An 11,010-nucleotide genomic window follows, 5' to 3' on the forward strand; every position below is an offset into this window, starting at 1 on the left:
AAAGGCACTGGAAATATATAGTGAAAAGTTTCTTCTTATGCTATCTACCTCTTATCATAGTTCCCTGTCTGGAAAGCAGTCAATGTTGTCAATGTTTACATGACATTCCAAAGCTATTCTATGCATATATAAATATTATAGTTTATTATCACAGTCACTTATTGGTATACACTGACAACTACAATTAAGCAATAGAAACTTACACAGATACTTATTATTTCTAGTTACAATAAAAATATAAATGATCCAGGAGCAACAATGTACACCTGTAATCCCAGAAATTTAGGAGGCTGAGGCAGTAGATCACAAGTTCAAAGCCCGCTTCAGCAACTTAGCAAGGCCCTAAGCAATTTAGTGATACCCTGTCTCATAATTTCAAAAAGTATGAATGAAATTTGAAACAATGGATTTTCTAATAATTTTCACTGCTATAAATATTACTTTAGCTCAATATTGAACAATAATATTTATACACATATATTATTCATATTTGTTAATTCAATGGATAAATTCAAACTAGCATCTGAGCTGGTGTCTTTCATTATATATAAATTATTTATTGAAGAGTTTACTGCAAAATACCAACTCAAAACATATTTACTTTGAAATCAGTTACTTATAAATTACAATAATAATAAATATTCACTGCAGATATTTTAAGAAACATGGACATTTGTGAAGAAAATATAAATTACATGCGACCTCACCCACATTTGCAGGGCTTCATGGTCTGTGAACATCATGGTACATTTCTGGTTCAGACTCTGTACTTTGTTGAGAAGGGATTTGGTCTTGCTCTTTTTTTTTTTTTTCTAAGTAAATACTGCATCAAAGTCTTTGACAAGTGCAATGAAATCTCCAACTCACAAGCTTCACTTCCACCTGCTCAGCCTTAGCTCTCAGCAACAAAGACTTGTCATGAGAAAGCTCAATCTGTACCCTTTTTCCGCCAGGTACCCATGCAATTACTTCATTCTTATAAGGGACCAAAGCTTGTGTCAAAGACATCCAAGTCATTGTAATTTGTACCATTCCTTCTGTTCTAGGTCCACAGGAAACTGGTTCTCCTGACCTTGTCCCTGGTTTTAACTCCATTTCCAGTTGTCTGCTGGGACTGCCGCTTCTTCAGCAGACCCTGAAGTCCTTGCCAGTGTCCTCCAGTTCTGAGTTGGGACCCTGTCTCTGAAATCCTTTACATAACCCTGGATGGATTTCTGGGTTCTGTGATTCCTTCACTCATCTAATGCTAAGTCTTCTTGTCACTGCCTAGAAGCCACATTTCCATTCCCTTCCAACTGAACTTGAATTGGTAAGAATCATTGATGCCAGTCCATTTTGAAATTGTATTTTTTCCATATTATTTTTTACTTGAGGCTTATATCATCTCAACCTCTGTGTGTTGACTTTTTCCAGCAACTGGTTTTAAAAGCCTCAGGCACTTTCTCTTTGAATAGGAGCTCCCAAGAAGCCTGGTGGCAGTGGCAGTAGAAAATACCCTTTCTAGGTATTCAAAGATGTAGCCCATAGACAACCACACAGATAAGGAATGGTATACAATCTATCCTAGAGACTAAACACTGCATATATAGATTTAGTTGGTCTGTTTATTCTGATTCTGGAAGCTTGGAATTATAAGCTACTGTGGAAGGTTCCTAAATGGTGCAAATGTCTCACTTCCTGAAACTGTAACCCAAGGGACAATTTTGGAGTGTGAGAAGTTAGTTCCTAGGAAAGTTCCTGGTTTGCGAGGAAATAGAATGATCTCTGGATGCAGGGACATAAAACTCCTGGACTGAAGAAGGTACATCATGAACCTCTGTAAAAACAGAATGGACAAACTCAACAGGACAGTTAGGGAGCTGTTAGAGGAATTCCTTAACCATCTTGCTGCAAATTCATTAAGCACAAACTCCCTGTTAGCAATGAACCCACTGGCAACTGGCAACCTTGCTTCTTTGGTCCTGTGCTTTTATTCTCATCTTTTTCCTAGTCAGACAAACACCCCTGTACTTTTTTTCTTCTAGCCTTGATTTTCTATTTTTGTCTCTTTTAGATAAATTCTGCTTATGACTTCTTCTTTTGTGAGTAAGCTCTGCCTAGCCACAAATAGCTAGAAATGCCTTTTCTGCCTCTGCTGGTTCTGCACATCTCAACCTAACCCTCTGCTGCTGACTGCAGGGTTGTAACACAAGCAATAAAGCTCCTCACATCCACTCTGACTTGGCGAAGATTCTCTAGGCTTTCAGAGATCAGCGATGCCTTCATATTCTTGGCTGTCTATATTTGGAGATAATTTAACTTACTGATGGAAATAAACTTATTGGAGGGAAAATAAAATTCTGTAAAGAAAAAATCTCAGTTTTTTTAAGCTGGAATTTTGTATAGATGATTTCCTACTTTAAATCGGTGCAAATTAATAATTCTCTTATTCAACCATATTAATGTTAATGCAGCAGAAGTCATAGCTGTCAAAATATGGAATGGCTTTGCAAAACTTAGCTTGGCAGAAAAATAAGATATTTTGATTGTTTTTCATAAATATGTAGAGAAAGGGAGGCTTAGGCTTTAAAAAATAAAACATAAATGTGTTTATGGCAATCAATAGAAATTAAGAATTCTCAACCCTTTTATTTCCTCTCTTCTTTGATGAAATTCTGTGAGGTTGGAAGAAGTTCCATTATGAATAAGATATTCTGAGCATACAGAGGACTGACCTACTAGATAATTTTTTTCTTTGCTGTTTGGTCCAAGGTCCATAAAAAATTGATGTTCTCTTCTCAGGTAACATGCTTATTTTTATCTACATGAAACTCATTGATCTCCTTCCAATTTGGTGTTAGCCTCTTCATTCCACTATCATTCCCGAGGTAACGAATGATATTTTCATAGGCATGGCTGGTAATCAATATAGACAAGCACTGCTCATTGATCTGAGGAAGACCTTTGATCTGGAAAATCACCAATTATGGCTATTTAAAGTAGATTCAATTGGATTAGAAAGAACAAAAAAGAACTGGTATTCACAGTATTCTTTAAGAGTTTGAAAAACCATAAAGTTACAAAGTTAAATATAAGGCTTCAAAGAATAAGGGTTAATTTTCATTCTTTCAATTTTAAATGAAGATTTTCTTGCACATTCTACTTTATCTCTGAATTTTTTATGGCTGTGTAATGTGATATTCTTATAAGGGACATCCCAGGTACAAGGTAATTGACGATTTGCAGTGAGTTTCTGACAACCTTCAAATCCTAATTAATAAAAATAGATTCAGCTTAAATATTGATATGCTAAGCATTAGTCTTATTTTAACTGAAAAAAGGTGAACTCCTGGTCCTAGAAAATTAAGTCTTTAATAGTATGCAGGATACCTGGTTGATTGATCGATTACATTTTCTAGTGAAATTTCTAGTTATTATTATTTTCAGGCCATGACCACATTTAAATTAGAAATGAAAATGTGGATGGTTCCTTGCCTCTGTGAGATGAATTATTCTCCAGAATGCAATCTATATTACTTAATATACAATAGTCTGTATCACTTCTAAAGACCACGAATATATCATTATATATACTGAAGGAAAAAGGTAGCAGACCCAGTTGTGTTTTTACTTCTATATCTCTTCTCTATAACCAAGTAACCTGAATTTTGGTGGAGGATCTATGGTCCCAAAAGTTGTTTAATTTATGTTTTACAGCAAAGATTATGAGGTAGAGAGATCTGGATTCAGAACCCAGCTCTACAATTTGCTAGATATGTGGCCTGAAAATCATTTAATCTTTCTTCTATTTAGTTTTCTTCTGTGTAATAATAAACCCACTTCTTAGGTTGTAAGGCTTAAATAAATTAATACTTCATAACAACAACAAAAATCTTATTTATTCAGATATTACTAAATGATAAGTAATGCTCTGAATACTTCAAATTATTTAGTCTTCACAATAGCCCTATGAATTTAATACTCTTTATATCTCATTTTACAGATGAGAAAATTTTAAACAAAGAGTTTAAAGTTATCTACCAACTGGCTGGGAATATAGGTCAGTAACAGAGGCCTTGCCTAGTATGCACAAGGCCCTGAATTTGATTCCAGGAACTGGAAACTAAACTGAAGAAATGGTATCTGTGATAGTCATGATCGAATAAATGATTGAGTGCATACTAAAATACACATATTCTTATTTCAGAGCCTGACCTCCCAACCATTGCTAGACTTGTGTGAAACATTTAACTTAGAAACTGGCACACAGTAAGTCCTAAATAAATTAAAATTGAAAGTTAACTAATGTAAGTGATAAATACCAGGAACCAATCTACTTTTTAGATGTAAAGAATAATAGCATGTCTAGACTTAAAGCAACAGCTTATTTCTTTTCTGTGGAATTAAAACTAGACTTTTCTCTGTCAATGTTTACCATAAGTACATGGTACAAGTTCCATTTTGATGCTCTTTTTCATCTTTCATCAGCAACCATTACTTCTTCCTTACTCACTTCTCACTTCTTTCTTTCTCCCCTAAATACCTACCATTTTTTTTCTAGTCTCTTCCTTTGGCTAGATATCAGCTAATTTTTGATTTAGTCACTTTTGTTATGGAAACTACAACCAAATTTCCTTCTTAGACTGCACCCTCTCCCACTCTCCCAGTCTCTGGGTTCCTATGGTGGATTCAACTCCCCTTGTAGCTCCAGGAGTGACAATGTGATATTTCAGAGCAGACACATTACCTGAGGTAGCTAGCGAGAGCTTTACAGATGGGTATGTAAACTACCAATGAGATATTTCTGAAATATCTAGAAACAAATCAACTTGTTTTTCTGTTTAGTTGGCCTTGAAATTATGAGGACATAAATCCTGGAGTTGTTCAGCCATTGTGTGTGCATCAGAGATGTGCCTTTCTTAGACCACCTGGAATTACAGGTGCATACAGTGGGTTCTGGTAGAGTCACTTAATCCTCTGTTTCAAACTGTGCTGGAGTCACTTCTACAGACATTTTTATTATGTGACACAAGTTCTCCTGTTGGTTAAACCAATTGGGTTAATGTTTCTTTCACTCCCAAAGAGTTTTAGTTGAGACTGTTTCTTTACACATTAACTTTATGACTTAAAAAAGAAGTTACAGCATTGTTATGTCAGCAGTGACTATGGATAGTTTGGATGAGGTACAAGTTGGAGTACTATGGGATCATTGTGCAGGAAGCAATAATAGGTAATGAATTATTGATCCCTCCCTTCACCAACCTTTTAACCAGAACCCTTTTCAAGAATTTCTTCATCTCTGTAAGTATTCCTAGGGGCCTCTTGCAATTGTTCCCCTGGGGTTCAGTGGGAGTAAAAGAAGCACACTTTTATCCTTTGAGATTTTTATATCTTACTCACTCCCAGGGCTGACACTTGTAGGTGAATATCATTCAAGTACAGTAAATGTTTCTCTTGATACTATGGCCCACCCATTATCTAAAAAAAACTTCATGCTTTTGAATTCAATCTTTTTTTTTCCTGGCTATATTACCTGTACCTGAAGTACAAGTTGATTTAGAAATCCTGCAGCTATTTTAGGATATACATGGGCAGATGGAGAAAAACATCAAGTCCGGAGTCCAATGATAGAGCTTTGGAAACCCTGATCTTGTTGGTCCTATTGCAGAGAAAAGTCCACAAAATATATCAGTAGTTATTTTTGCACATGGCAAAATATAAGGGTTCTGCCAGAGATGTTTGGTGTCCCCCCTTCAAAGGTCTTCTTAATATCTTATCCCACTTCTATCCTTTTACTAACTTCAATTATCAAAGCACTATCCAGACTCTCTCTGATATAATGAAATTTACATTGTGTTATCACATATGTGTCCAACAGTGACCCTCAGAAACTAGGCAATTCACTACCTCTTAAGGGAAAACTCAGTCATCTGGATATATAGAAGCTACATTATGACCAAAATCATAATATAAAGAGATAACCAAAAATAAGATGAAAATAATACAAAAACACAGTAAGAAACTGCTTCTTACCTAGGTAATGCTGAACAAAACTACCAATCCCATAGAGGCTTGTTCAAAATAGTGCTTTCTAGTAGAAAAATGCAATTAAAAGATTATTTTAAGTTAAGGTAAAGATTAATGTTTAGGTGAGGGTTAGGGTTAGTATAATTATTTTGTATCTCAAATGTATAAGTCTATTTTTAGTAATCATGCTCAACATTTTAGGATGATATACAATTTCCATTCCAATTTCATTCTCATCTACTTTGTTAGCATCATGAATATTTCCTTCCACATACTTTTCTGCCATTTAAATATATTTTTTCATTCCACATGAAATGCACTCATGAAGCTTTAAGCCTTAAGCTTGTTACACTAAACACAGTTGGTGGTCCTCCTACATTCTTTCTTTCTTTTTTTTTAGAGGGAGAGAAAGAGAGAGAGAGATTTTTTTTAATATTTATTTTTTAGTTTTCAGCAGACACAACATCTTTGTTTGTATGTGGTGCTGAGGATTGAACCCGGACCGTACGCATGCCAGGCGAGCGTGTTACCGCTTGAGCCACATCCCCAGGCTATCCTCCTAAATTCTTGTTAATAGAACCCTGAACACCAGTCAGCAATATGCTTCAATGGTCACTGTGGCTTCCCAGATGACATAAAGGTTATCATAAATCAAACATTGCAATTTATTTTCTTTCAATAGTAATAAGAAATTAGAATATGATGAAATCATGACCATCATAACAAGAGACAAGGGTCTTGTGGAGTTTCTAAATCTTCTTGGTTCTTAACCCAGATAGGAGAGGACATGTGCTCAGTTCCCCATCCAAGCACTGAATATTGTATGAGCATGTGTCTTATTCTGGGAGCTACTTTAACCATCACACCACCATGAAAAGTCAAGCCAGGCTAAAGGTCAACTGAATGAATTCTGCAGAAGGAAGTGATGGGAAGATGCTGAATTCTTGCTGACAGCAATGGGTTAAGAAGAGATCAACCTAGAACTGTTGAATCACTGGACTTTTGATTCCATGGATGCAATGAACATCTACCTTCCTTTTTGATTATTTAGCAATTCAGTCCCCTTTCTTGCTAGGACATCCTCCTCCCTATTAAGTAGAGTCAGCCCTCATTGCTTTCTCCATTTTCCCTTGCATTTTGAGCATGGAAATGCCAGCTAGATACTGCCCCATATTTTCAATACAGTTGGAGACATGAAGGACCATAACCCATGTGGAAGAATTTTGAAGGAAGGAAGTGGAAGTAGGGGCAGCTGGGCAGCACTCCTGACAATAGTATCTCAGGTTCAGGGTTGGTGTGGCTATTGGTTGGTGTACCCAATAGTGATGACAATATCGTCTTCATATGACTCACCCTGGGACTTCAGTTTTCTCCTTGGTATATCAAATCCAGACCCAATTTTCTGATCACCCCAAAGATATTAAAAGCTATCCAAATCAAGGTTTTCTCTTCAAATATTCTGCCGTTGATTGTATTTCCTTTAAGAATCTTGGGTGATAATCAGATTTTTATTATTTATTTATTTGCAATTATCTTCCTATTTTTGCAGCTGAAGGTCTCCAATAGATATGCATTCTGGTCCTTTTACCTGGGATTACTTCTCTATTCTTACCAAGTTAAAAAAAAAAAGGCTGGTTGTTCTATAAAATATTGACCATACATATAAAGAAATGTTACTTAAATAAGTTTGTGTGGATTTCGTTATTACAGGACTTCTCAAGTTATATTATGCTGACATGGATTAGGAATTACCAGGAAAGTACATGAGGAATTTGACACTCTTTATTCTAAAGTCAGCATTTAAGCCTGAAATCATATAGGTTTAAAATTACCTTAAATTCCCATGAGCAAGCACCTCTTTGGAAACTGGCAAGCTCAACAAATCTGTATTTTTCTTGGAGTTGTAATAGATAGCTGTTTTTGTTGTTGTTGTTGTGTGCTAGGACAGGTCAGCAACTATGAATCAACTTTGTTATATAAAGTATTTCTCTCTCTTCCGTTTTGTCCCTCTCTGCCTTCAGTCTTCCTTCCCTTCTAAGACATAATCACATCACAATGAAAAGCCATGTGAGGTAGAAGCAAAACAAATATTCTTTGTGTTATTGTGATTAGAGATCTGGCAGGTCCAGTTTTAATGTGGAAAAAAAGAGTGGAGGCCTATATTTTGTAATTACCTTAATGCCAACTGGCCATTTGTCTCCATTAAACATAGAGAAAGAAAGAGAGAGCTTGTGTGTGTGTGTGTGTGTGTGTGTGTGTGTGTGTGTGTGAGTCTAGAGAGAGAGAGTGGGAGGGAGGGAGAGACAGAGAGAGAGAAAGAGAGAGAGAGGAAGAAAAAAAATCCCAGAAATGTTCCCCCATATTTCTATTATAACCTTACTTATCATAAATGTATAGACTGGTGCTTGTTTATGTTATCATTAATGTTTGAGATCTTATATAAATACAGAACCCCTTTCTTGGGATATGGGCACCTGTGGAGAAAGGAGAGGATGTTGGGAAAATGATATTGAAATTGATGTAAAAATTTGCAGCACTGAATGTCAAAATTATCTTACTTTCCTTTCTCACCTAGAGACAGAAATAGATGGCATCTGAATGTTTTGATATATGAAGTATATTTTAAATGAAATTTCATTGGTTCTCATTCTTATAATACCTTTTCTTGACTTTTTTTGAAGACAATAATGCTTTTTATTCAGTCCTTGTTTAGAGCCCATTTAAAAAAATATATCAACTAATATCTTCAGAAGCATGGGCCTCTAATATCAAGACACATGCTATTGTAGTTACCCAGATTTATAAAACAGAATTTAGAATTCACACAATAGAAATAAACTCTCTAGTTCTGATAGGGAAAAAAAGTGATTTTTAATTTATTCACAAAGACGGTCACCAGGTTTACTTAAGTGATGGTATCTTCAATAGCAATCCTAATATATTTCTTGACACTGTGGAGGGGTTATTTATTATAACCTTCTTTCAAAGTCTTATCTAACTAAGACTAAATGCTCCTGGTTATAACATGTCTTTAATGAGTTCTTTTATTTTATTCTAATTTTGAGACACAGCTCTCCCTGACTTAACCTAGGGCTAAAATTGAGTATCAAAATCCCATTGTGGTTTCTGGTTCATCAAGAAACACACTGAGCTCCCCCAAAAGGCTTATTTCTCCACTTTTATAACAGAGAAGTGAGGGAATCCAGGATAGGTAATGCTTTCTAGTCTCCTTTAATTATTAGAATACAGAGCCCAGGTTTGACAATGACATTGCACAGCTGATGTAGCACTAGAGGTCCGAGGGTGACGGCTTGCTGCAGCCGGGGAAAAAGACAACATTTGCCAGGCTCTTCACACATCCGATCCCACTGCTCGTTTTCTTGGACCTAACAATTTGAGCTCAGATTCTTCTTGTTAGTATACCCTTTCCAACACAGAGATGCTCTATTTGTCTTACCGTAGTCTTTTTCGACATTGTGATGCAGAGTAGCTCAGTTATGTGGCTTGGAAGTTATCTGACAGTGTCACCCTTCACCACTATGTTCCAAGGCTATTATCTGGTATTTTCTGACAAAAGATGCCACAAAAGAGGCACTAGGCAACTCAACTAAATTTTTCTCTCCTTCATAGGATTCAGCTCATTGTGCTACAAAAACGAACTTATAGAATATATTTCTCCAAATTCAAAAATATACATTTCTTGCATACAGGTTGCTCCTTTTGAAATATGTAGGAGCTTTACATCTAAAAAAGGAATAGTGCTTCCAACCACCTTGCCCTTGCCCTTGTTCTTTCCCTTAAGGGATTACTACAATTTCCAAACCATTTCTTACACTTGCAAATCAAGATTTTTTTTAATCTTCAGAAGAAAACTATAATTCATATTAAATATTTGTTTCAGATATTAAGATAATAATTATTATTAATACAATTGGAATTCAAAATTTCCTCTAGTTCTTTTCTAAAATAAACTCTTTTATTATTTATGACCTAGGAAAAGACCAGGAAAAATGGTAAATACAGTAATGTGAAACAAAGGAAAGATCTTGCCTTCTTTTAGAGCTACATCGATTTAAAATGCATCATTGACAATATCACCATCATTCAAAGTACAGTACTTTATTCAGGTGGCAGGTACTATTTGCAAATGCAGAGCTTATCAGAGAGGGCTTTTTTTCTTCTTCTTCTTCTTTCAGTCCCACAAAACTCTTCTATTCCATTAAAACAAAGAATTAGAAAAATTATGAAAAACAGCCTGAAGCTGCCTCTTTTGTTCTTTAACATACAGTACTTCTATTGAGGATTTCAAATGGAATTTATTCATATGACAGATGCATGGGATTGGATTGTCCCCATTTTGAAAAGTTATGTATTCTTCATTACGCTTTTGCCCATATTTCTGAATACTTTAACTGGTATGAGGCTCCAGCTGTATTGGATGGTATCTAAAGGTGATAGTTTTAATTCAGACCTTCCTGTTTCTTTCTTGCATTGGGACTGATGTCAGCATCATCTCCTGTATTTATCATTGTCCACTCTTTTTAAGGTTAAAAACAAAAACAAAACAAAAAAAGCTTTGGCTTTCCCTTTATGTTATTCATTTATATAAGTTCAATAAAAAATGAAAGAAATACAAGACATGGATAGTTTAAAAATAATTGTGATGTTAGAAAGCATATATTTATAATGTATTCCTTTAATTTCAAAAATTAATGAAAGCTTTAATATATTTTAGCTTTATACATATCAACAACACATATGAATCATTCATACTTAGATATGAGAAACAATAATGCACTCATTTAATATTTTTAAAAAGGCAAAAATAATTAACTGTCACTTTATTGCATGAAAGTGATATTACAGAGTATAAGAATTTGTATGCTAAGGTCCAGGGTATGCTATCCATTTTTGTAAACACAATTTTATTGAAACACAGCCATGCCTGATTACTTACATGTTGTCTATACTGTGTTCATCTCCAATGACAGAATTTCCATAACT

The sequence above is a fragment of the Marmota monax genome, unplaced genomic scaffold, assembly GCF_021218885.2.
Source record: "Marmota monax isolate L192 unplaced genomic scaffold, Marmota_monax_Labrador192_F-V1.1 WCK01_AAM20220418_F8-fsc00027, whole genome shotgun sequence".
Lineage (NCBI taxonomy): Eukaryota > Metazoa > Chordata > Mammalia > Rodentia > Sciuridae > Marmota > Marmota monax.